The sequence below is a fragment of the Thalassophryne amazonica genome, chromosome 13 (assembly GCF_902500255.1).
Source record: "Thalassophryne amazonica chromosome 13, fThaAma1.1, whole genome shotgun sequence".
NCBI classification, from domain to species: Eukaryota; Metazoa; Chordata; class Actinopteri; order Batrachoidiformes; family Batrachoididae; genus Thalassophryne; species Thalassophryne amazonica.
The window spans coordinates 10,447,763-10,475,089 of record NC_047115.1 but is presented as its reverse complement, the minus strand read 5'-3'; the positions used below and the strand labels follow the sequence as shown (position 1 = coordinate 10,475,089).

General features: G+C 39.9%; 1 pseudogene; it reads left to right on the top strand.

Annotated features, from left to right (window-relative positions):
* The first annotated feature begins 531 nt into the window (after positions 1-531).
* On the top strand, positions 532-21,919 carry LOC117523462 (annotated as a pseudogene).
* The last annotated feature ends 5,408 nt before the right edge of the window (positions 21,920-27,327 follow it).

Below are 27,327 nucleotides of genomic sequence, written 5' to 3'. Positions count from 1 at the left end.
TGAAGGAATGCAGCCATTGTGTTTCAATACAATATGCGACTTCCTTCAGATGGCAGCCATCACAAACACACGTACATGTGCTGAATAGGAGGCAGCGAGGCACCAGGCTGACTTCCTCTGTGGATGCCAAGGAAGGGGAGAGAGAGGGAGGAAGAGGAGGAGAAGGAGAAGGAGGCTCCTATAAACCACAGTCTCACATCACTCCAGCTGTCATCTGTCTGCGGGTGCACCGAGTGACTCTCTATCTCCTCAGCTGACTGACTGACCGACCCGTCTGTCTCTTCATCTGTCTGTCTGTGGCCTGAAGCTGCCTCGAGTTCCGAAAGAAATTTAGAAACAGCCTGGATTCAATCAAACACACACCATTGCCTATTTCAGAACATCTGGACCTGCTGCTGCTGACCGCTGATGGCTATACCTGGGAGACAAGTACCTTGCTAAAAAGGCAACTCAACGATACCCAGAGAGAAGGGCAGGAGAGGCTTGAGCTGCTTTCATCAGGATTCTCTCAGGCTGTGATTTCACTTAGTCCTTGGACCTGCAGGTCTGCACTCTGCCTCCTGAACCAGGTAAAACGTGCAACTGGGTGAAGGTCACAACTGTGTGATTGTTTTAATTCACAATCATTGCAGTTATTTGTTGATATGTCAGTAATTTTTGACATTTTCCAAAAATGTGAGTACTACATCTTTAAGGGTAAAATTAAAAAAATAACATGCAATGCTGTGAAGTGTACACACAAAGTTTTACGCTGGATGCCACTCTTGACTCAACTCCAGATGAAACAAAGGGCATGGGTGGTCTCCACTCCGGGACCTTATTGTTTGGAGGCATGTGTACTAATTGCTTGAGCCACGGCATTTCCGTATGAGTTTACCTTTAGAAATTTTTTTCCTCCATTCCTCAATTTTTTTAATAGCAGATTAACTCAGGTTATAAAATAGTATTACAGATTATTTTAACAAATTTCACTGAGCAGTGGGCATCCGTGGCTACATTCATCAACTGGATAATAAAAGTGCACATGAAAATTCAGTAAGGTATGCCTTCTATAATATATTCCAATTCTAAAGTAGAACTCTACTAGTGTATACTAAGGTATATCTAAATATCTAAAAAAAAAAAAAAAAAAGAAGAGTAGAATAGAAGAGTAGAATAGAGTAGAGTAGAGCCACTTAGGTGCCTGGTCTTGAGAACCAGGGATGGTAGGTTGAAAAGATTTTTATCCCATGGGAACTCTCCCTACCCACCCAAGCAGCTCAAGAAAATTTGACATCATGTATATAAGTGATATTTACACAATAAGGTTAATAAACAATATATACAACAACATATAAAAGAAATATAGTACTACATAATATAGGAATTAGCTACTAAAACCTAAATATTCATACAGGAGAAGATATTATTATACATATACCTAGTCTGTAGACTAGTAGTAAAATAAATTATAGCTAGTAGGTTTAGCTATAAATATGGTTAATATATTATAGAAACAGAAGCTATGGTGTAATATGTTTTAAGTATCTATCTAAAGTTCACCCTACTAGCTTACTATAGGAAGACAAAATACATATTCTATATGCTATCTAACAGAAACCCCAAAATAGGATACTATATATTGACATCTATTAAAGAACCCATAAACTGAAGAAATAAAAATCTACACCATTAAAAATATTTAAGTAAATCACGAAAATAAGTAAAATAAGAAACAAATAATAAAAGTAAATAATAAGTAAGAAATAAGTAAAATAATAAAATAAAATAAGAAAATAAATAACTATAGCTAGATGAGCTAATGTTAAATTAGCCATTAATAAGCCAAGGTAAACAAAGCCAGTAACTAGTGTATAGAGGGTTTTCATGTGACGTATCGGTCACGTCATTTTGTGTCCCGCGGCCATTCTGGATTACGACGCGGTGGCCTCTGTGATACGCTACGTGCATTTGGCGAACAATTGCAGAAGCTTCAACGTCGGTGTGAAGAAGCCCACCGCTAGAGATCCACCGCTACCAGAAATCCACTGCTCCCAGAATTTTATTTAATTTTATTCGGCAATAAAATTAGATAGGAATACATAAAAATACCGCCGAGGATAACACAAGAACGCTTCCAATACGGATGCTTATTTACATTGTGGTCCTCGAGCACCGAGCTGCTGATCCGCAAGCTGCCCTTCCAGCGCCTGGTGAGAGAAATCGCTCAGGACTTCAAGACTGACCTCCACTTTCAGAGCTCCGCTGTGATGCTCTGCAGGAGGCCGGTGAGGCTGACCTGGTCGGCAGCTTCCTAGTTCACAATATCGCAGTGTGACACTGTCGGTCAGTTTGTTACATCGCCACTAAATTCACTATCTGGTATAAGATACAGATCCACTGAACCAACTGCTACACATCTATCACGATAAATAGCTTTATCTCGAGGATTTAAAGCATTGTAATAACCGTACATTCTCTCCATTCTTCTATCACGCACCAGCCTCCTTGTAATCCAGAATGGAGACAGCACCTGTCCTGCAGCAAATCGGTCACGTGATTGAAAACCCTCTATAAAGTACAATAGCGTAGTTTAACCCTAAAAAACGGTATTAACAAATACAAAAAAAAACAAATGTAAACAAAAGTGTGTATTAACATTAGCTTCCCAAACAGAACAGAACAGACTATATTGTTAGCTATGATAAACGGTGCTACAGCTAGCTAGATAAGCTAACGTTAGCTGTTAGGTTAAACTAATTGTACCTCACACTTTCATTTTTATCATTAATATAATAATATTAAAAAAAAGAGAAAGTAAAGCATACTGAAATGTATATGGAGACATGATATAAGTACCTTAGTGAAAGAAAATATGCAAATGTTTCTGTTGTATGAATGAAACGTCAGATAAATTAATTCAGTGTAAGTGATTATAGTGTTTTTGTAGAGACTCAGCTTGGTTTATACCAGGGAGATTGTGTCTATAAGGCTTCTATTGTAACCAACCTGTAACCTGGTAGCTCCTGGTAGCACACAGCCAGTTCTTTGCAGTATAAGATTTAATTGCTGTGAACAGAAACTTTAGATTTCAACCTATACTGCACCACACCAGGGTGCTGTCCGGGTGCAGGTCCTGTCCACAGCAGCAAAGTCTAAACTGGAACATGTCATGGTTTCTCAGTGCTCTCTGTAGTAAACAAAGGTCCTTCTCTTCCCGTGGGAAGAGAGGGATGGGCAGTGGGCAGCACGGTGGCTTGATGGTTGGCACTGGTGCCTTACGGCAAGAAGGTATGGGATTGCTTCCCACCCTTTCTGTGTAGAGTTTGCATGTTCTCCCTGTGTCTGCGTGGGTTTCCTCCGATTTCTCCCACAATCAAAAACACATTTATTTAGGGTCTGCTCCTTCTCTGCCCCTGACCAAAGCAGCGTCTCTACATCTAGAGTTGGTGCCGAGCGCCGCACTGTGGCCAACCCCGTGGTTTGATTGTGTCTAACTGTAATTAGGATGCAGAGGACGAATTTCACTGTGTGGATGGATATATGTACATTGACAATAAAGGCTCTATTCTGTTCTAAGAAGGGAGGTGAGCACTGTGACCCAAATACCCTTTGGTCACCCTGGGGCATGATGGGTATTGAGGGAAGGTTTGAACCCTGTATCTCTGGTGAATGGTATGAAACTGGGATGCAACTACAGACAGAGTTGGCAATTATTATTAGTACCAACCTTAACCCCAACTCCTACCCCCAAGCATGGGGGATGACCATCTATTCCCACAGGAAGAAGAGAGGTGAGAATTGAGATCCATATACCCTCTGGTCACCCTGTGAGACATGATGGGTATTGAGGAAAAGTTTGAATCCTGTGCCCCGGGGGGGATGGTACTGAACTAGAAGGCGGCTACAATCGGCAGTCATTATTATATAGAAGTTGGCTGATTACTGTTATTTTTATTAACCCCATTAGTGATCAACAAGTGATTGGCTTCTGGCAAATTCAAGATAATTTCCAAAAACACATCACCAAAATCCAAAGTGTAAACTAGAAAAACTTCATAATTTTTGTGTTTTAATGTGGAAAGCAGTTTGAGTCCTTTTGTACGAAGTGCTTTATCCATAAAGTTATTATGTATATTTTGATTAACAATGAGGCATGCATAACCATTTTATAATTTCAAGTAATTAATGGAGCTCATGTTTGGATTCAAAGATTTGCGTACGTATTTACTGTTGACACTGGCTACGTTTACATGCCGTTAATATTCGGGATAAGGTCAATATTCCGGTTTCTGAATCATTAGGAATAACCCGTTTACATGCTTAAGCAGACAGAGTTACTCCTGTATACATGGTCATTGGTATCATTTGGAATATCCCCATCTAAACAGCGATGCACATCTTCCACCGGTGCTTGATTTGGTCTGGCGTTCGTGCAAATCCTGCATCATGTAACTTTTCGGCCACCTTATTGTAAATGTCGCTTTCTCTGTACTTTCTACCATCAATAAAAGACATTATATTCATGTCTCTCATGATACTAATGAAGTACTCGGTTTCCTCCTTGCTCCAAAAGTGTGGTGCTGTGCTGCCGCGTCTGGATTTCCCCGTGCTTGTTTACCTCTGCTTCTGCGGTGTCCGGTGGGTTGCGCGCGCCACATACAAGTAGTTGCTGTACTCAAAAGACCAAGATTCCTTGCGGATAGGACATGTGCAGAACACAAAATAATGTTCCTTTCTATGGGGATATTCTGATGCACGTTTATATGACCTGATATTTGGGTTAGAAAAGGAGTAACCCAGGGGTCATATTCGGGGTTTTAAAAACCGGAATATGAGCATATTCGGGTTTTTGCGGGTGTTTACATGGGCGTGTGCAACCGGGTTATTGCTAATATTCTGGTTATGAAAGGGTTATTGGCTGCATGTAAACGTAGTCTATGTTTCAAATACCCCGTTCATATTGGGTTTGGTAATCCGACTCGAGTCAGATTCAATCCGGATTGCTTTCTACTCAAATTGGACTCATGCATCCAAACTCAAGCCATGGTCACATAAGCTACAAGCGACACAGTTTTTCAGTCAGAGTGGATGTTTTGCAGTCACTTTGTCGCCAGCTAGGGGGGGCCAAAAAGTCCACAAGTATATTTCATATAAATATTAGGCGACATGACACGGCGACAGCCAATCAGAGTTCACAGGCAACGTGATGTCAGCTGGTTGTCGCTTGAAAAATGATCCAAGATGGCAGAGAATGTTCTGAAACAGCTGTATTTCTGTATGATTCAATATGTTTCTGATATGTTTTGGAAACGTTACTGAGAAATAAACACTTCTAAAACTAGAAATGTTGTTTTTGTAACCAGATAACACCTCTGAAGTGATTTATAAGACATCTTATGGAGATGTAGCAGAGAGGTAATCTGGCTCAAGTTGAAGTCTTCAGTTTCGTACAGTGTGATCCTTCATCTTTCTGTACTTGGACTTGAGGTTCTTTATCTTGCCGCCATGGCACTGAGTAGCAGCCTTCTCCTACCCGTCCATTGCTTGTGCGGCAGAGATGTTCTCGAATACGTTCAGATTCTTGTTTTGCATTTCCTCGTTTCAAGTTTCTTTTGCTGCCATCACCAACTATTAGCAACGACGAAGAAGACACCATACAAATTGTGCAGTTAATTTAAGAATTTGACAGGAGTTTGCACACAGCCTGAATGCTGAGCCTTCAAACCCGGAAGTATGACATCATGATCCTAGAAGTAGCTGGATTCACCACATTTGTGTTCAGACCTCAGCGAATCTGCCACAAAAAATAGAAACGAATCTGACTGAAATCCAAATAGCGTCATCCAGTTTCAGATTCCGAAAAAAACCTATCCGACTTAAGACAAGGTCAGCCTGAACCTGACTCAAGCTGGAACCCCAGTCTGAACAGGGTCTAACATTTTGGTTCTCCTGTCTATGTAAATGTGGTGGACTAATAATAACACACTTACATACAGGAAATAAAAAGCTGTCCAATAGGGCTTGTTTCACAAAATAGTCTAAATATGTCATCACACAGACAACCAGTGTTGCCACAGTTACTTTGAAAAAGTAATCCAATTACTGATTACTGATTACTCCTTGAAAAGTAACTTAGTTACTTTACTGATTACTCAATTGTAAAAGTAACTAAGTTAGATTACTAGTTACTTTTTTAGTTACTTTCCCCAGCTGCCGACAACAACCCTCTGCCACCTCAACATGACAATGTTACTTGTTTTGCCAAAACTCACTTTATAGTCACCCTTTCTTGACTTCAATGAAAATAAATACTTGTTTTATAAAAAGTAAAATAAAGACCTCTTTCTTGACCTCATATTTAACTGTTGTCAGCACTGTAACAGTAAAAATTGCAATTTCTAACCTACATTGTTTATAAATGTAACTATTAAATTCTTTCTAACATTTTTCTAACATTTAAATTCTCTCTAAACATTTGACTTGTCGAAATTATTATTATTAAAGTAGTATTAGTAGTTGTAGTAAAAAAAAAAGTCTTCAAAACTGGACCTTTAATCTAGGGGTGTTGTGGGGGGGGGCATTGCCCCACACCCTCATTCCATCTGGATTCCCCTGCTTTGGCGTTTGAGCATGAAGAATGGATAACATTTATTTATGCAGAAAACATGACCAGATTTACAGGTAAGAAAGCTTTAGTCGCGGAGGATCAGCTGTTTTTAACGAGCAGATACGGAGCGGCTCAGCTCGAAATTCTAAATAAAGGAGGAAAAAAGCATAAAAATGTCTTTGTAAAGCTCAGTGCAGGTGTGCTGTTGTCACCGTGCTTTAAGAGGTGACGACGAGTCGTAGCTGCTGCAGAAAACCGCGGATGAAAAGCTCACAGCTCGCTTAAAGTGGGCAGTTCAGTCGAACCCCGACCCCCTGCCCACAGATCAAGTTTAATGTTGCTATCGACCCACAATGCAAAAATAATAGTAACGCACAGTGACTTGGAGAAGTAACTTTAATCCGTTACTAAAAAAAGTGGTCAGATTAGAGTAACTGCAGACAACATATTAGTCTGATTAAAAACTATTTACTTTAGCAAAATAGTTAGAACCGAACAACTGTCGTCTTCCACATCAACACATTCTGTAAATTTTTATGTAATTATTGTGCTGTGAGTATGTTCACATTCTGATGTTTTGTGGATATGAACACACACACACACACACAGACATGCAGATACAAACATTGGTGTTACAGAGAAAGTACATGAGAGAGCGCATGTGTGTGTGTGCATGTGCACTCTCACAGTGACATTATTACAGCAGATGTCAACTTTTCCTTCCCCACAGACAGTCAGAGGGGAGTGTGGGAACCAAGTCTGAGTCTAAACTAAGACGTGGGTCCAGATATTTTTATTAGTGGAGTCAGAGACGGGATGTAGGGAAAGTCACATGGTCAAGACATGCATGAAGCAGTCAGTTCCAAAACTATGAGATTTACTTGGCTGGAAGCAAACCCACCACAGAACTAGTTCCTAACTGAGCAACTATATATGGGTGATTCTTAGACTACGGGCACTTATTATGTCCTTTGATCATATTGTATGAAAAACAGAAAAAAGGGGAAATTTCACACTTTTATAGTTATCTTTACAATGAAAGTGTGTTAAGAAATTTGTTCTAGTAGTCTATGATGACTTTTTCACCTTTTTTTATCATCATTATATGCAAATATTGCCGTTTTGTGCTTGTCCCACAACCCAGACTTTTGATCTTCAATGATAAAATGAATGGTAAAGTAACGTTTTTTCTAATGTTTTAAAATATCTCTGAATAAATATCAGTAAAATAATCAAAACATAATTGGGGTATTCAATGTCATACAACTGTTGTGATTTTTTTAAACAAATGTAGTTGTCCCACACTATTGCCGTAATTTCCACCACAACACTGTAATGTCCCTTTAAACAGTTTTGTATGAAAGATTGTTTGGGTAGTTTCTATGGAGATAAACAGTGACATCAGAACACATGTATATAGCGCCAATCACCAACAAACAGTTGCCCCAAGGCACTTTATATTGTAAGGCAATGGTGTGGTGGAAATTACATTACAAGGCCAATAGTGCCCGTAGTTAAAGAATCACCCATATATAGTTGCTTAATTGCTCAGTGCTCAATTAAATTGGATAATTTAGCAACATTTTAGATGCATTGTTTCTCACAAGATGAAGCATTAAATTATGCTTGTCATAAATGTTGCACGTTTGAGACCGAGCCACACAAATTAATTCGTTATGACTCTGTGAGATCACAACGTCATTGACATTTGATTATTTCTGTCCAAAATGAAACCACTTTATCTTCAACCAACACTTTCACAATGTTTGATACACATGGGCCCCATGCTGTTTGAGTTATGTCCTTGAGTTTGACAAGGTCACCTAAAGCCAATGGTCCCGTAACCAATAAAAAGTTGATATGTGACGTCAATTCAGTTAAATTTATAGGGTTGCCAACTCACGGACAGCCGTCGTCTCAAGGCGCCTTACACAAAACAATTAAAAACAGTTCAAAATGAGTTTAAAAAAAAAAATAAAAAGCACAATTAACCCTTTCATGCATGAATTATGAGAACCTCATTCAAGATTTTTTTTTCCAAGGCGTTTTGTATTTCTCTTTGGCATGAAATTAACTGTGCAATTGAAATTTTTCTTGTGTACCTATTTTTCATGGAATTGCAAACATGTCCACTCAGCTGGACACCATGTGTTTGATCTTTGAACCACAGAAATTTTGAAACAGAAATGATATATTGTGTGAAAATGATGAACAGACATTAATTTACATCACAATAACAAACACCAAATGATTACCCCAAAAAATTTAACATCAGACCAGATTATCAAGGACAGCAAAATTAGGGTAAGTACATGTATTGCAGTTGAAATATAGCCCGTGATGCATGGCGTCCAATTTAATGGACATGTGATTAATTGCAAATTTCTCCCAATTCAAAATAAACATCTGCAAATTTTAACAGTTATATAATCTTGGATGTTACTTGCTGCTAGTTCTTTTTTTTTTTTTTTTACCTGTAGGGGTGTTTGGCTATAGAAAGATTTGCAATATATTCCTCGAGCATTGAGCATTTCTGGCCTCCCATCGGCCATCTTGGTTTTGCATTAAAAAAATTGCACGTACCATGACTTGCCATTAGGTGGAAATGTATGGGATGGTGCGCAAGCATCACTATGTTTGCTGATATGCAACTATAACAACAAAACCCATGCGTATACAAGAGAACAGCTTTTGAATAGCTGTCCACTGCAGTGACCACTATGCATGAAGGGGTTTAAAGATTAAAACAAGCACTATAAAAGAGTAAAAATGAAAAAGAATTAAAAACAAATGCTAGCACAATATTCTAACCATAGGACAGAGTGAATAGATGTGTCTTAAAGTCTGGTTTTAAAAGTCTTCACAGTCCCACCGTTCTAATTGACGCTGGGAGGACCAGTCCACAGCACAGGGGCACGATGAGAGAAAGTCATTTGGCCCACAGACTTTTTGTTCACCCTAGGAACACAGGTCCTGCATCCTGTGAACCCAAACCCCGGGCCAGTACATAGGATTTAATTAATTCTAAATAGGTCGGTGCCAGTCCATGAATGATTTATAAGCTAACAGCAGGACTTCATATAGTGTTTAATAGTAGTCATAGGTTCACCCCCTAAACTACGATAAGTTTAGTCCAATCAGAAGAAAACTCATTTATTTCATGATAGGCACAGGACTGAAAACAATACCCTCACATGCCTGACTGTGCACAAGTGTAATATTTGTATACTAACCAGACTAAACACAGGAAAAGGAAGACGGATCTAAGACTCACCAATGTGTGATTTTATCATCTATTGATGAAACAGTAGAGGGTGTGTTCCCTGCTGAAATTTCATTTGTTTATCCAAAGCTTCTAGGATTTACTGCAAGGCATTCTGGGTAAAATACTGGAAGTGGGCAGCAATAGAAAAGGGAAACAGACACGGCAAAAAAAAGTAATGTTCCATCTGAAAAATCTTTGTAATTTCAGCATTTTTTTATGTCACAACAAACCAGATATGTAATTTTCGAGGATGAATGCATCACAAAGTTTGTTGCAAATATGTTCCTCAGGTTTTGTGGGTGGGCTTTAAATCCTATATTGAGCTGTGATTGGATATGGCAGACTGGAGCCTACTGGGGAACTTTCTGGAGGAGGTACAAGAACATTCTACCTCTGTTGGCAAGGTAACACAACACACTGCACACATCAGATGAATACACGATTTGTGAAAATGTAACATTTTGCACATTTCCAAATAATCCATTCTTTTTTGCATTTCAAACTATATGTCCAAGTGACCTTATTGATCAAATCAGAAAATTACAGAGGAGCCTGTGGATCATCACTTTGATTGTGATTGTGATTTGATTGTGACCAGCATTTGCCGCCATATTCCGTGGTCAAAATTTTTTCTGACAATTATTTTCATTGATAAATGAGATTTTGACCATTAATAAAGCAACCAACAACTATTTTCTTGACCAAGATTTAGTTGTGTTTTGTCATCCTCTGCAGAGAAAACGGCAGCGCCCTCTGGTGTGTTGCTGTCTGAGGTTTTCTGTCCCAGACCACATTCCTGCTCTGGCCATGCATGCATGCTGGTGCACGAGATTCCTGGTTGTGCATATTGCGTGCTCGTTACAGAAACAAGCCAGGCATGACTTATATTCCCATGTGATCAGAAGGTATCCAATAACATAATTTTCTTATGTTTTCTCAATTACAAACATACACTGAAAAGAAAAGTCTGTTGTATTTATGTGATTTAAATGTGATTTAAATATATTACTTGCACATGACCAGAAAACTTAATTTGCCCAAATAACCCAGTTTTCTCATGTTTGTAATTGAGAGAACTTAAGAAAATGATGTTACTTGGACACATTCTGATCACATGGAAATGTAAGTCATGCATTATTTTTTTCAGTGTCCCTCCCTGCATTTATAATGTGACAGCAGTACTCACTACTCAATGCATAGCTGATGATTTTTTTGCAAACTGGCATCAGTAGCAACATTCAAGATATTCCTCCAAAAAATAACATTCAAAGGCTAAAAATGCCTTTGACCAAGATGGGCGGTTGGCTGGCTGTTCTCACTTTGAGAACAATTAGATTTGCTGTAAGGCTCCAGCTGCCGTTCCTTCTCTTTGATGTGTAGGAGGGATGAAGAGGAGTGGCCGAGGAGGGAAGCTTTATTTTTTGTTTGTCCTAAAGTGTGCAAATCTAGTAGCAGGAAAAAAAAAAATCATTTATAGCATTTTAAGGGGGTCATATTATACTTTTTTTTTTCAGCTGGTCTGATAGCTTAAAAATAGACATTAAAATAACCAAAAATACCATTTAGACAATGAGAAATTACCTGTTTTTGTACCTGTCCTTTTTGAAAGTTGCTGGCCACACCAACTCTCGTGAGTTGTCTTTTAGAACATACAGACAAGGATTGATGCAGCATAGAAAAGTGCATACACACCACTCACAGTGCACAAGTTAAGAACATTTCTACCCACATTCATACATCCCGGTTAATCTCTGTGATGTGTCCAATGTGTTGCTACATAGCACATTTAACACTTGTTGTGATGGATAATTAATGCTGTTTTACAATTAAAATAAAACATCCAGACAAACACTGTTTATGTGGGTTTGATGTGTGTTTTATGCTGCACAGGTGTGGCTGACCATCTTGTTTATCTTCCGCATCCTGGTACTGGGGACGGCCGCTGAGTCGTCATGGGGTGATGAACAGGAAGATTTTAACTGTGACACTGAACAACCAGGCTGTGAGAACGTTTGTTACGACCGAGCATTCCCTATAGCGCACATACGATACTGGGTAATATACAAGTTCATGTTGTACCAGTTCAAATGTCCCTGGATTATTGTAAAGTGAAATTTAGCCAGTTGGTCATACAGGGTGGAGATTTGGTGACATAAAGTCTTCTTGCGGGTCCAGAACTTGTTGTTAGTGCAGAACTAAACATCATCATATGTAATATCACAACTGTTCATACAAATCAGAGACCAGCTCATTCAGGTCTGGGAGCATGCATTGGTGCCATGCGTCACCACATCCAGCACACCACAGAACTAATGTGGGTCCTGGATGGAAAACACCCAAGCAGACCACTGATCCATCCCCAACTCCAAAACAACCATCTATCTGTCACAGCCAGGTAATATGTAAGTGTCCCTTTGACCTGCTATTGTCATTGCCAAACACCTCTGACCAGCAAACCCAAGACTCTATAACCTCTTTCCAGGCTTTTAGCCATCTCAAAGGCACATCTCAAAGGACTGAGAGGCATGAATCCCTCGTCTGCGTTGTGACTCCTGGATAACGGATCAAGTAGTTAATTGCTTGTTAGGGTAAAATACAGTCGGAATTTTGTGTACCCTGTGGCCACTACAGTAACCATGAAGATCCAACAGGAACCCTGCACATGAGATGGGTAACGGCGCTCTGGTGAAACTAGAAATCCTCAATGGCGGACCAGACAAAGGATGTGATGGATTGTCAACTAACACCTAAACTAACAAACTAAGCAGATGAAGGCTGCAGTAGGTCCTCAGAACCCATCATCTGTGTTTCCCAGCCATTGGATCAGACTAAGGATCTGTCAGGGACTATATACAGTAGTGTTCAGAATAATAGTAGTGCTTTGTGACTAAAAGATTAATCCAGGTTTGAGTAAATTTCTTGTTACATGGGAAACAAGGTACCAGTGGATTCAGTAGATTCTCACAAATCCAACCAGACCAAGCATTCATGATATGCACACTCTTAAGGCTATGAAATTGGGCTATTAGTAAAAAAAAAGTAGAAAAGGGGGTGTTCACAATAATAGTAGTGTGGCATTCGGTAATAATAGTAGTAATAATAGTAGCATCTGCTGTTGATGCTACAAACTCAAAACTATTATGTTCAAACTGCTTTTTTAGCAATCCTGTGAATCACTAAACTAGTATTTAGTTGTATAACCAGTTTTTCATGATTTCTTCACATATGCGAGGCATTCATTTTGTTGGTTTGGAACCAAGATTTTGCTCATTTACTAGTGTGCTTGGGGTCATTGTCTTGTTGAAACACCCCATTTCAAGGGCATGTCCTCTTCAGCATAAGGCAACATGACCTCTTCAAGTATTTTGACATATCCAAACTGATCCATGATACCTGGTATGCGATATATAGGCCCAACACCATAGTAGGAGAAACATGCCCATATCATGATGCTTGCACCACCATGCTTTACTGTCTTCACTGTGAACTGTGGCTTGAATTCAGAGTTTGGGGGTCGTCTCACAAACTGTCTGCGGCCCTTGGACCCAAAATGAACAATTTTACTTCATCAGTCCACAAATATTCCTCCATTTCTCTTTAGGCCAGTTGATATGTTCTTTGGCAAACTGTAACCTCTTCTGCACATGTCTTTTATTAACAGAGGGACTTTGTGGGGATTCTTGCAAATAAATTAGCTTCACACAGGCGTCCTGTAACTGTCACAGCACTTACAGGTAACTCAGACTGTCTTTGATCATCCTGGAGCTGATCAATGGGTGAGCCTTTGCCATTCTGGTTATTCTTCTATCCATTTTGATGGTTGTTTTCCATTTTCTTCCACGTGTCTCTGTTTTTTGTCCATTTTAAGCATTGGAGATCATTGTAGATGAACAGCCTGTAATGTTTGCACCTGCGTATAAGTTTTCCCCTCTCCAATCAACTTTTTAAGCAAACTATGCTGTTCTTCTGAACAATGTTTTGAACGTCCCATTTTCCTCAGGCTTTCAAAGAGAAAAGCATGTTCAACAGGTGCTGGCTTCATCCTTAAATAGGGGACACCTGATTCACACCTGTTTGTTCCACAAAATTGACGAACTCACTGACCGAATGCCACACTACTATTATTGTGAACACCCCCTTTTCTACACTCAACAAAAATATAAACGCAACACTTTTGGTTTTGCTCCCATTTTGTACGAGATGAACTCAAAGATCTAAAACTTTTTCCACATACACAATATCACCATTTCCCTCAAATATTGTTCACAAACCAGTCGAAATCTGTGATAGTGACCACTTCTCCTTTGCTGAGATAATCCATCCCACCTCACAGGTGTGCCATATCAAGATGCTGATTAGACACCATGATTAGTGCACAGGTGTGCCTTAGACTGCCCACAATAAAAGGCCACTCTGAAAGGTGCAGTTTTATCACACAGCACAATGCCACAGATGTCGCAAGATTTGAGGGAGCGTGCAATTGGCATGCTGACAGCAGGAATGTCAACAGAGCTGTTGCTCGTGTATTGAATGTTCATTTCTCTACCATAAGCCGTCTCCAAAGGCGTTTCAGAGAATTTGGCAGTACATCCAACCAGCCTCACAACCGCAGACCACGTGTAACCACACCAAGCCAGGACCTCCACATCCAGCATGTTCACCTCCAAGATCGTCTGAGACCAGCCACTCGGACAGCTGCTGAAACAATCGGTTTGCATAACCAAAGAATTTCTGCACAAACTGTCAGAAACCATCTCAGGAAAGCTCATCTGCATGCTCGTCGTCCTCATCGGGGCCTCGACCTGACTCCAGTTCGTCGTCGAAACCAACTTGAGTGGGCAAATGCTCAAATTCGCTGGCGTTTGGCACGTTGGGAGGTGTTCTCTTCACGGATGAATCCAGTTCACACTGTTCAGGGCAGATGGCAGACAGCGTGTGTTGTGGATCGAGTGGCCCATGGTGGCGGTGGGGTTATGGTATGGGCAGGCGTCTGTTATGGACGAAGAACACAGGTGCATTTTATTGATGGCATTTTGAATGCACAGAGATACCGTGACGAGATCCTGAGGCCCATTGTTGTGCCATACATCCAAGAACATCACCTCATGTTGCAGCAGGATAATGCACGGCCCCATGTTGCAAGGATCTCTACACAATTCTTGGAAGCTGAAAATGTCCCAGTTCTTGCATGGCCGGCATACTCACCGGACATGTCACCCATTGAGCATGTTTGGGATGCTCTGGACCCGGCGTATACGACAGTGTGTACCAGTTCCTGCCAATATCCAGCAACTTCGCACAGCCACTGAAGAGGAGTGGACCAACATTCCACAGGCCACAATTGACAACCTGATCAACTCTATGCAAAGGAGATGTGTTGCACTGCATGAGGCAAATGGTGGTCACACCAGATACTGACTGGTATCCCCCCCCAATAAAACAAAACTGCACCTTTCAGAGTGGCCTTTTATTGTGGGCAGTCTAAGGCACACCTGTGCACTAATCATGGTGTCTAATCAGCATCTTGATATGACACACCTGTGAGGTGGGATGGATTATCTCAGCAAAGGAGAAGTGCTCACTATCACAGATTTCGACTGGTTTGTGAACAATATTTGAGGGAAATGGTGATATTGTGTATGTGGAAAAAGTTTTAGATCTTTGAGTTCATCTCATACAAAATGGGAGCAAAACCAAAAGTGTTGCGTTTATATTTTTGTTGAGTGTACTTTTTTTTTTTACTAATAGCCCAATTTCAAACCTAAGAGTGTGCATATTATGATGCTTGGTGTGTTGGATTTGTGAGAATCTACTGAATCTACTGGTACCCTTGTTTCCCATGTAACAATAAGAAATATACTCAAAACCTGGATTAATCTTTTTAGTCACATAGCACTACTATTATTCTGAACACTACTGTATTTGTCGGCGTGGCAAAGATGGCAGCGCGCACGGATGCAGGGCTTTTAGCTCTCCAAAGTTGGTGCTTGTTTTTCTTACTCTTTGTGCATATATTCTTCGAGTTTGTAAAGCGACCCACAGCTTCAGCTAACAGCAATCTGATTCCACAGTTGTATATAATTCTCGTTTACATTTTTACTTGGTCCACATTTTATTTTACCTTATGTTGAAATTAGGTGTACATATACTCGGAATAATTTACCATTAAATTTCACAATTTTTTATATTGGCTAAAAATTACTCGCACCACGGAAAAGCACCTTTTGGAGTTGCACTCAAATCTCGTTTATATGCAAATTACAATGACAATAAAGGCGATTGTGATTCTGATTAAACAAACCCACGCATAGGTGTCTCTAGATTGATGCAGACCTGTCAGAAATAGTGCAACGTCGTGACGGGGCCTGTTCAGTCATCTCCGCATCCACCATGCCATTCAAGAATCGATCAAGAGACAACCCTCCTCATCACTGAGGGATTGCAGTGACAATATATCTGATGCCAAGTCCAGGAGGTGAGTGAAAACCTGGATTTTAGCCTTGATCCAGGATAAAGCCACAAACCCATAGACTCTGACCTCCTTGCTGAACTTCTCAGCTGCTCCAATCGACCCCACAAAGATCACAACATCATGCAAATTCAAGATCAGTAAACCTTTCCCTCGCCACCAAAGGCACCTAAAACTGCTGGTCTTCACAACTCTACCTACCGATACATCCATGCATAGTCTTTGATTACACAAAAATAATACTGATTCTCTGGACACCCGATTGGATTTAACACATCAAAACTGTTTTTAATCCAGGTGCTTCAGATCGTCTTGTTTCCACTCCCAGTCTAATCTACAGGGCCACGCCATGCAACACGGTTCGCAGAGAGGAGAAGAGGAGGAACAGAGAAGAGGAGAGAGAAAAGAGGGGAGTGATGGAGGCAGACCCAGGAGGAGGAGGAGGAGGAGGAGAGGAACAGGAAGTGGAGACGAAGGGGAACAGGAGAACAGGGACGGTAGATCAGGAGGTCGAGTCGTCTAAAGGGGGCATTGTTGCAGACGTACATACTAAGTATTCTGATACGCAGCATCATGGAGGTAATTTATTAAGTAATGCTAGATATATTTGTGTGTTTATCGATTATTTGGTTTCTTGCTATTATTACTTTACTTAATGGTTGTAATCTTAGTTTGATATACTTTTAGTTGTTTATTGTTTAAATGTGTATGTCAAACTGGGTTGAACTGTTTCACCACTTAGAACAAAGAGATTCAAGTTACAATATAAATCATGTCCGGTTATCGCGCGGGTTATGGGCATGTGGTGGGACCTTCCTCGAATGCCCACAGGGACCAATGAGGATGGATTTTGTGAAATAAGGTCCGCCTTTGTCATGCCATAGTTGTGCTTTAGTCCATTGTTCGTGGTCTTAACGAATGGATCTCCTGTGAGAGAGTTCTTCAGAATCCAGGCCTGTTTTTCCACTGTGACTTTGAATAAATTTAAAAGTGTGAAAAAGTTTGACTTTGTACTTTGTGAGGGACAGTGTTACAGTAAGAACCAGGTAGAATTAACAGTAACATTACTGCTGTCCCTACCAGTACTGGTAATAATACGACTACATTAATAAAACTAGTGTCTATCTTGGCGAAATTGAATATTAGCAGGGTGGGCCTAGTTACGCTAAAAGTTAGCTTTGAATAACCGCTAATTCCGCTAACTGAAAAGTTATCTGTGAACTCTAAAATTTTATATGCGGAAGACATTCCCAAATAAATGTTTAGCTCACCAAGATCAGATGGTGATCACTATAATAATTAAATGAACAAATGAAATTAAGCAGTATTTTACATTAAACATACAGTTTACCTCACAGTGTACAAAGTATTAAATGAATGAGAAATATTAAGAGATAAAATACACACAGGAAATAATGGTGATGCTTGTTGCCTTTGCGCGCTGTGTCGATGGCGCTTATTGGATTAGTGTGTAAGATCAAACAGGAGCAACATTGTGATTGGCAAATGCTTTTGACAGTCAAACCTTTGACATAAATTTAGTTAATTAAATTAAGTGGAAGCTAATTGGCCTGCTAATGGTTTTTCAAAGTTAGCTAAAAAGCTAATCCACCAAAAACCTATTTAGCTTTGCTCATTAGCTGTTAGCTGATTAGCTTAACTATGCCCACCTTTGGATATTTGTATGTTATGATTGCTCAAACATGAGTGTGAAAGTTAGTTTCTGGTTCATAAATGTTGCTAACTAACCGTGTGTGCAGGTGGTGTTCCTGTGCCTGCAGTACTTCCTGTATGGAATTTTCCTGAATCCTCTCTATGTGTGCAAGGTAAAAGCACAACGAGTGATTGGATCAAACCTCATATTTTGACGTTTGGTTTTAAACTGCATCTCTTCCTTGCAGGCATGGCCATGTCCACATCCAGTGACTGCTACGTGTCCAGACCCACTGAGAAAATGTCTTCATAGTCTCATGCTGACTGTGTCCGCCGTGTCCCTCATCCTCAGTGTCCTTGAACTCTATCACCTCGCTTGGAGGCACTGGCTGCAGGTAAGAACTCTTCAGACTTCAGACTCTATTCTCAAACTTTAAATGGGTAAGAAGCCCGGCTCGCTGGCTTGGAGCCGGGCGTGGAATGCGAGCCGCCTAGTGGGCCACTTTGGTAAGCAGAACTGGCGCTGCAGGATGAAGCGCAGAATCTTTACTGATCCCAAAAAGGGCAATTACATTACACTCCAATTACCTCAGACAAGATACAGCAATTAATCCCAATTATTACTTGTTTACCGTAATAAGGCACACAGAATCAGAATTAAAGACAACACATATACATTTGACACTGTTTATGTGCACTGAACTTGAAGTAGTCCGTCTTCCGCATGAGGCAAAGTGGGTGAAGGCCGCAGCAGGAGGGGCCCGCGTCGCCCAGCCTGGGGGTTGAAGCTGCAGCAGTAAAAACTGCACTGCCTTCGAGGTGGCAAGGAGGGTGGGGGGAGTGGAGAGACACGGGGGGGGTAATAGGGATGGAGGGAGGGAGACATGCGTCATGTGCAGATGAAATAAATTTCTGTCAATTTCTGTTCATGTGTGTGTAAAGTCTGATGTTGCTAGGCAACAGCAGGCTGTGGAGGGGGGTAGATGTGAAGGGGAGGAGGTGAATTCCTTCACCAAGACTGTAGATCCTTCTGGGGGAAGAGCAGGGAATTTGGCCTTCAGGAGCCGATACGTCTGCCATGTTGATGTTTGGCGGAGAGATACAGAATTCTATTTACTGCACCCCTGACCATCAAGAGTCCAAATTTCTGAAGAATATTCTCTGGTCCTCAGTAGTACATTCCTTTGCAGTGCAGTGATTTGCTCCAAGATTGAATCCATTTTGCGTTTGAGTTCAGAGTTCACGCAGTCTGAGTTTACACAGCTTTGCCCAACTCATTAATTATGACGGACTGATGAGGGGACAAAATTCTGGAAGCAGCCATCTTGCTAATATTCCTGTGGGTCAGGGCAGCGCACAAACCAATCAGCACCAAACCTCCCACCATAAAAGCGAATACGAATTAATCCTCAACGTCTTCCACAGAGAGTGGAGCCGCATGTCACACTCCATTCTCTCAGGCGTCGAGAGCAAAGCCCGCTGGGTAGGTTCCATCAGGGCACGCAGGGTCCCCAAACCCTGATCTCCTTGTCAAAAACAAATGCTATCAATGGTATTGAGAGACCAGCTGATCAATTCCATAGTTAATCCAAATCATAATTTGAAGAATTCACAGTCTGGTGAAGCTGGGACTTTGAAGGTCGGAGCAGAGATAGAGAGCAGAAAGGAGGAGGGGAGAGGGGAGGAATGCGACCATCCTTGCCGGAGTCCCAAGCTGTACCTAACTCTGTTCAATTCCTGGAGAGGAAGGCAAGTTTGCAAAAACATACTGCATTCATCTTCTGGCATTTTTTTTTTTTTTTGCAATGCTGATTTTGTACAAACCCAACAAAATCAGTCCCGTAGTAAAGCCCATAGCTACATATTATATTTTGCAGGGGGTATATATGGTCCCTTTCAAATTACTGTTAAATCAAGTCTATCATAGTTTAAATTAACTTTATTGTTGTTGAACATCTTGATTTAACCATTAACAGTGTGGAAACTGCGATGGCTGGAAGAAGACGAGACAATTTCCCACATTAATGACACAATGGAGTGTCGTCTATTTTTTTTAGATCAAATTTAAAAACTCACACTTCAGAACAAAGTTTGGCACTACCCATAAAAACACAGCAGTACACATCAAAGGGACTACATGGTCTTTTATTGTGGCCAGCCTAAGGCACACTTGTGCAATAATCACGCTGTCTAATCAGCATCTTGATAGGCCACACCTGTGAGGTGGGATGGATTATCTCGACAAAGGAGAAGTGCTCACTATCACAGATTTAGACAGAGTTGAGAACAATATTGAGAGAAATACGGTACATGTTTTGTATATATAGAAAATGCTTTAGATTGTTGGGCTGAGCTCATGAAAAATGGGACCAAAAACAAGTGTTGCATTTATATTTTTGTTCAGTGTAGTTTAAGTGTTTGTTAAACCTGTGTAGATCAAAGACGAATGTGAGGCATGTTTAATTTTTGTCAGTGCATTGAGGTCAAAGGAACTCCAGTGCCAAGGATACAGTTGGAAGTAGGCAGTTTGACCATAACAAGGATGAAGATGTTCCTATCAAAATACCTGTAGACCAGCAATATGACAGTCCGAGTTTCAGAAAGAGTTAAGATCTTTTGGAGTTCAAGACACTGTTGTTGTACGGGGTTTTTTAAAGCAAACATGGGTATTATACCCTTCAGATCTGCTAGCTGACTTTTTCAAACCTTCTTTTGCAGGCGGTTCTTCACCAAGAAACCTGCCACCCTGACTGATGCCTCACTAGTCCGCCAAATCTCGTTATCTCTTCCACCACCGTCACCTCCTCATCCAGAGTTTAGCCACTGTGTGATTGGCTCCTCACACTTCCTACCGCTACCCTTCCCCAACCACCGATTGGCTAACCAGCAAAACTCCGAGAACATGGCTACGGAGAAGCACAAATTAGCCGCTGTGGAAGAGAAAACCCTTCTCCATATGCAGTGCTACACGTCTGGATGGCAGAATACTGAGCACAGTCTGATGCAAGACGGCGGATACCTGAGCAGCAACTCTCACTGCTACAGTCCAGGAAGTACAGGAATCAGCTGCGCGCAGATTAAACATGGCGGCCCAGACATGCTACTATGCTCCAATGGAAGTGTATGTCAAACAAAAGACAAACGAAGACTTAGCAAAACTAGTGGGACAAGCAGCCGAACGCGGGCCAACGACCTCGCTGTTTAGCAACGGGGCAGTGATGGACAGATTATACACACCTGCTGTATGAAATGATTATTGATTTCTCATTTAAATGTGCACACATATAGACTGACAACGGCCTCTATTTGTGAATTTTTGCATTACTGCCATCAGAATGAAATGCTGAGACTCCTCCTAAAAATGTACTGAACTCATGACTTCTGCTGCCAAAGACACGAACCGGTCTTGAAGCTCTCTTGAGGATTCAGCTGAGAAACCGTCAACATACACAACGTGAATGAAAGTCTGTCTTCAATTCAGGATTTAACACCAGCTAAACACCCATAACTATTAATTTGTGGTCTCTACTGTGATTTTTCACTCTTGTGAAATGCTTAAGTGGAAGAAGATCTCCGATGTTTGATGTTCCAAAGCTTCATTACCCCACCGGGATTGCTGTAGACTCCAAATATGGATTCCAATCCACTCCAAAATGAATGATCTTGACCTTTATATCAAATTTCATGGATGTAACACGCCTGATAAAGTATTTGAATAATCCACTTAAATATCTGCAAACAGTATCTGCAATCGGTGTGCTATGTATAAGTTGTTGTTGTTTTAAATGGCCTTGATTTTTCACCTCAGTAAGTTCAGTCCAGTCGAAGAACAGGAGCCATCACGTGGAGATTTGACTCAAACTACGCCAGTGGCAACAAATTTTTGCTGAAAACAACAAAAATATCAATGCAACACTTTTTCTTTCTTTTTTTTTTCTATTTTGCTCCCATTTTCATGTATTGAAGTAAAATATTGAATACTTCTTCTTGGACTACAACTAATGATTATTTTTATAATCAATCTGTTGATTATTTTTTTCCTTAAATATCCATTAGTTGCTTAGTCCATAAATTGCCAGAAAATTGGACAAATTGTGTTTTGCAAAACATAAACATGACCTCAACTGTCCCATTTTGTCCACAATCCAAAGATATTCTGTTTATTGAAAGAAATTATTCACTTTTAAGAAGGTGATGTCAGAGTTTGGACATAAAAAATGACTTTAAAAAATGAATTGATTATCAAAATATGGGGGAATTAATTTAAATATTAACATGAATTGATTAATCATTTTATAATATAATGCCATTTCTATGCACACAAAAGGCTCAGATGAATTTTGCTCACAAAATTGTTAAAATCAATTCATGAGTACTTCACCTTTTCTCAAAATGAAATGTTTTATTTACTTAATTTAGTTTTGTCCCACAAAAGGTGGTGGTTGTAAATATTGTTTAACATAATCTTCAATTAACTGTAGGAATTTGTTACAATTTTCTATTCTGGTTTAAACAACCAAATTTTGTGGAACCACTTGACATATCTAGATTAAAGAAATATTTCATTTTATTTTAAATTTTTTAGGGTGTGGTAGGAACAGGACCTTGTTATGAGGCATACATCTATCAGTAACTTTACTAACAAGAAGCTGGGGCTGGTTACTAACTGTTACTACTAACTGGGGCAGTGAAAGCTTCCCCACACCTTTGGTGTTCGCTGTCGTTCAAATTCAAATTTCTGGTTAAATGCAGGTTATTTGGTGTATTGTACATTAAAACTGGTCAAATATTCACTGATCCTAAAAATGGTTTTGTACCTTATTATTATTAGTACAGTAGTGTTCAGAATAATAGTAGTGCTATGTGACTAAAAAGATTAAGCCAGGTTTTGAGTATATTTCTTATTGTTACATGGGAAACAAGGTACCAGTAGATTCTCACAAATCCAACAAGACCAAGCATTCATGATATGCACACTCTTAACGCTATGAAATGGGCTATTAGTAAAAAAAAAAGTAAAAAGGTTCATAATAATAGTAGCATCTGCTGTTGATGCTACAAACTCAAAACTATTATGTTCAAACTGCTTTTTTAGCAATCCTGTGAATCACTAAACTAGTATTTAGTTGTATAACCACAGTTTTTCATGATTTCTTCACATCTGTGAGTCAACCAACTTGTGACACATTTCAGCTGTTATTCCACTCCAAGATTCTTTAACAACATTCCACAATTCATTCACATTTCTTGGTTTTGCTTCAGAAACAGCTTTTTTGATGTCACCCCACAAGTTCTCAATTGGATTTAGGTCCGGGGATTGGGCAGGCCACTCCAAAACATTAATTTTGTTGGTTTGGAACTAAGATTTTGCATGTTACTAGTGTGCTTGGGGTCATTGTCTTGTTGAAACACCCATTTCAAGGGCATGTCCTCTTCAGCATAAGGCAACATGACCTCTTCAATATTTTGACATATCCAAACTGATCCATGATACCTGGTATGCGATATATAGGCCCAACACCATAGTAGGAGAAACATGCCCATATCATGATGCTTGCACCACCATGCTTCACTGTCTTCACTGTGAACTGTGGCTTGAATTCAGAGTTTGGGGGTCGTCTCACAAACTGTCTGCAGCCCTTGGACCCAAAAAGAACAGTTTTACTCTCATCAGTCCACAAAATATTCCTCCATTTCTCTTAAGGCCAGTTGATGTGTTCTTTGGCAAATTGTAACCTCTTCTGCACATCTTTTATTTAACAGAGGGACTTTGCGGGGGATTCTTGCAAATAAATTAGCTTCACACAGGTGTCTTCTAACTGTCACAGCACTTACAGGTAACTCCAGATTGTCTTTGATCATCCTGGAGCTGATCAATGGGTGAGCCTTTGCCTTTGTTTTCCGTTTTCTTCCACGCGTCTTTTTTTTTTTTTTTTTTTTTTGTCCATTTTAAAGGATTGGAGATCATTGTAGATGAACAGCCTATAATTTTTTGCACCTGCGTATAAGTTTTCCCCTCTCCAATCAACTTTTTAATCAAACTATGCTGTTCTTCTGAACAATGTCTTGAACGTCCCATTTTCCTCAGGCTTTCAAAGAGAAAAGCATGTTCAACAGGTGCTGGCTTCATCCTTAAATAGGGGACACCTGATTCACACCTGTTTGTTCCACAAAATTGACGAACTCACTGACTGAATGCCACACTACTATTATTGTGAACACCCCTTTTCTACTTTTTTTTTTTTTACTAATAGCCCAATTTCATAGCCTTAAGAGTGTGCATATCATGAATGATTGGTCTTGTTGGATTTGTGAGAATCTACTGAATCTACTGGTACCTTGTTTCCCATGTAACAATAAGAAATATACTCAAAACCTGGATTAATCTTTTTAGTCACATAGCACTACTATTATTCTGAACGCTACTGTATATATTCTAACCAGTAGATAATTTAACTGTCCACAATTTTTGGGCTGCTTCTGTAAACTTTTCAAAACAATGCTTGTTTCAGTGTTGTCCTATTTCTTTTTAAGGATTTATAAAATTGTTTTTTACATTTCACATGTTTACTGTTGTTGCCACTATTAACTCAAATTTTAATGACATATTATTGATATTGTGTATTTCCTATGCAAACCACTACATCACTGGATGTTCTTTGATTATTGCTCCAAAGACTAAGATAAAATGTAAAAAATAAATAGCTTGTTCTACAGAATTTTTGCTTAATATATAATAATAAACAGGTCTAATAACTATCATGATAGTCTACATGATCAGCAGATGTCTAAAATCAGAATCCACTTTTGCCTAGCAACAGTGTCAGAAAGTGTCATTTAATATTTAACAGTAAAAAATAAACATATTGAATTATAAATACATGACAGTGTAACTGTTGAGCTTGATAATGTTTGCTTGGTGTGTAAATATAGTTAATAAGTCCCTTTATGTCTGTGGTAGGTCACAAATTTACTGCTAAATGTATTGCTTGTAAAGTATTTATTTGGAGAGATTCCACAGCAAATACAGTTTAGTATGAAGGAGGAAGCATTCAAAGACCATGGTGCATTCAAAAGATTTGTCCAGACGAGTGTGCAAAATTCTAGGAGGGAACGTGCAAACTGGTGAGATTTGCACATGCAACATGATTTATCAAGGTCAAAAGGAAATTTTGTGTCAGTATTTTGCATTTTTGAAACCCTGGCATTAATTTGTTGTGATTGACAGACTGCTGCCCTACAGAATAAAAGCTGGTACATAGAATAAAAGTACAATCATGAATTGTAAACGGCAGACATATTTAAAGTTTTTTCATACTTATTTCTTTAAAAGAATAAATGTCTCCATATGTTCAGGTGGACCAGACTACATTTTGGTGCATCTCATGATAGTACAGTCATTGATGGGCCAAATACACAAACACACACACACACCTCAGGATCTATGTGGGATGATGCACACACATCTGCGCACCCTGCATGTGCCATGTCAGTGAAACACACACAAACAACCGTACGCAGAGTGCACACACAGCTGTGTGTTCTGCTGGCACATAGCCAGCTGTCCATGTGTTCCTCCTCCACTGTGCACAGCTACCTGTGCGTATGAGACAACTGTGCTTCATCCCTCGCACACTCCGAGCTGTGCACGCAGCCGTGCACAGCTGTTTGTATGCACATTCTGGCATGTGTGTTACTGTGCACACCAGTTTGCTTAAATACTGTGGATGGAAGAGTAAGGAAGTCTCTGAAATACAAGATTTTCCTTTTTTTAAATTGCCAGGGCATGAACATGCTTTTGTGGCAGATTTTGCGATACATAGGCGCATACCTGCAAGTGAATGCACTCCTAATCTATCATTATCAGGAGTCAACCAAAGGGGTCACACCGTGAAATGATTTAAAAGGAGATCACGTCTGGATTTGGGGAAATTCTCATTTACAATATAAGTGGTGGATACACGGAACAGCCTGCTAGAGAACGTATAACAGTGCAGAGAGTAATCAGTTTTAAAAATAGTTTGGACAAACATTAGAGAAACTCACACTCACTCATCTTCAACTGCTTACTCCAACTGAGGGTCACGGGGGACTGGAGCCTATCCCAGCAGTCATAGAGCGTGAGGCGGGGTCCACCCAGGACAGGACGCCAGTCTGTCACAGGACCACATATAAACAAACACATTCACACCTGCTCACACACCTATGGACAACATAACCTGCATGTCTTTGGATATGGGAGGAAGCCGGAGCACCCAGAGGGAACCTATGCAAACCACACACAGAAAGGCCACAGGTGGGAATCGAACCCATGACCTTCTTACTGAGGAAACAGTGCTAACCACTGATCCACCGTGCTGTCCCATTAGAGAAACTATTATAGTAATAAATATAATATAGACAGCATTAGATAAATCAATAAAATACACTGCTATTCAAGTAGAATTCTCTTTAACTCTGGATAAAAAGGTGACACCTGCATCCAGTAACTTGCCATATTTTCTGGGATATAAGTCGCACCTTTTTCTGTGTTATCAGCTTTTTATTTTGGGATTTGTTTGCATTGTTGTAGTGTATACTTTTCATTATTGGCATTTATTCTTTTATTAATGGAGTTTATTTTGTTTAGTGCACTGATTACTGGGAAAGTGCTATAAAAAGTCAGAGTTATTATGAATAATGAATGCGTGATTTTTTTTTTTTTGTATATAAGTTGCAGTGAAGTAAAAGTCACAGGAGCTCCCAAACAAGTTAAATAAACTCCAGAAACTAATGCAAGTGACTGATTTGATTTCATTTTGCACTTACATTAACATACTGCCAGCTACTAATTGTGCATTTACTCTTCATAAATCACTCGCAAAAATGTCTCCAATCCAACACGTATATTTGAAATGTCAAGTCAATTTTGCCCTCATTAACTGGGATCTTAGTAAATCAGGCCCCAAAAAGTCACAAAAACTATGGTAAAACTTTCTTCTCCCAGCTGATTCATCTTGGCCAAGTAAAAACACTGGAACTGGAACTAAAGTTATGTTTGACACCTGACACAGTAGACCTGTCTGTCTGTGATTGTACCCATCCAGCAGATATTCAGTTGTAATTGAGGGTCTTCTGCATTGTGTTGATGACCCCACGTCGATTATGTTGCCACAGAAAACGTTGTCATGGTGTTTTGTTACTGCATTTTTAACCCATGTGGGCCAAAATCCTCAATTGTTCATAGACAAACAGGATTCTAAGCATATGTGCAGCATAAGATTGGAAATCCTTTCTTTGGAGTGGTGCAGAAGACTTAAATACTAAAAAAGGGGGGACATCTTTAGACAGCTGTAAAAATAGTGTTCAAGT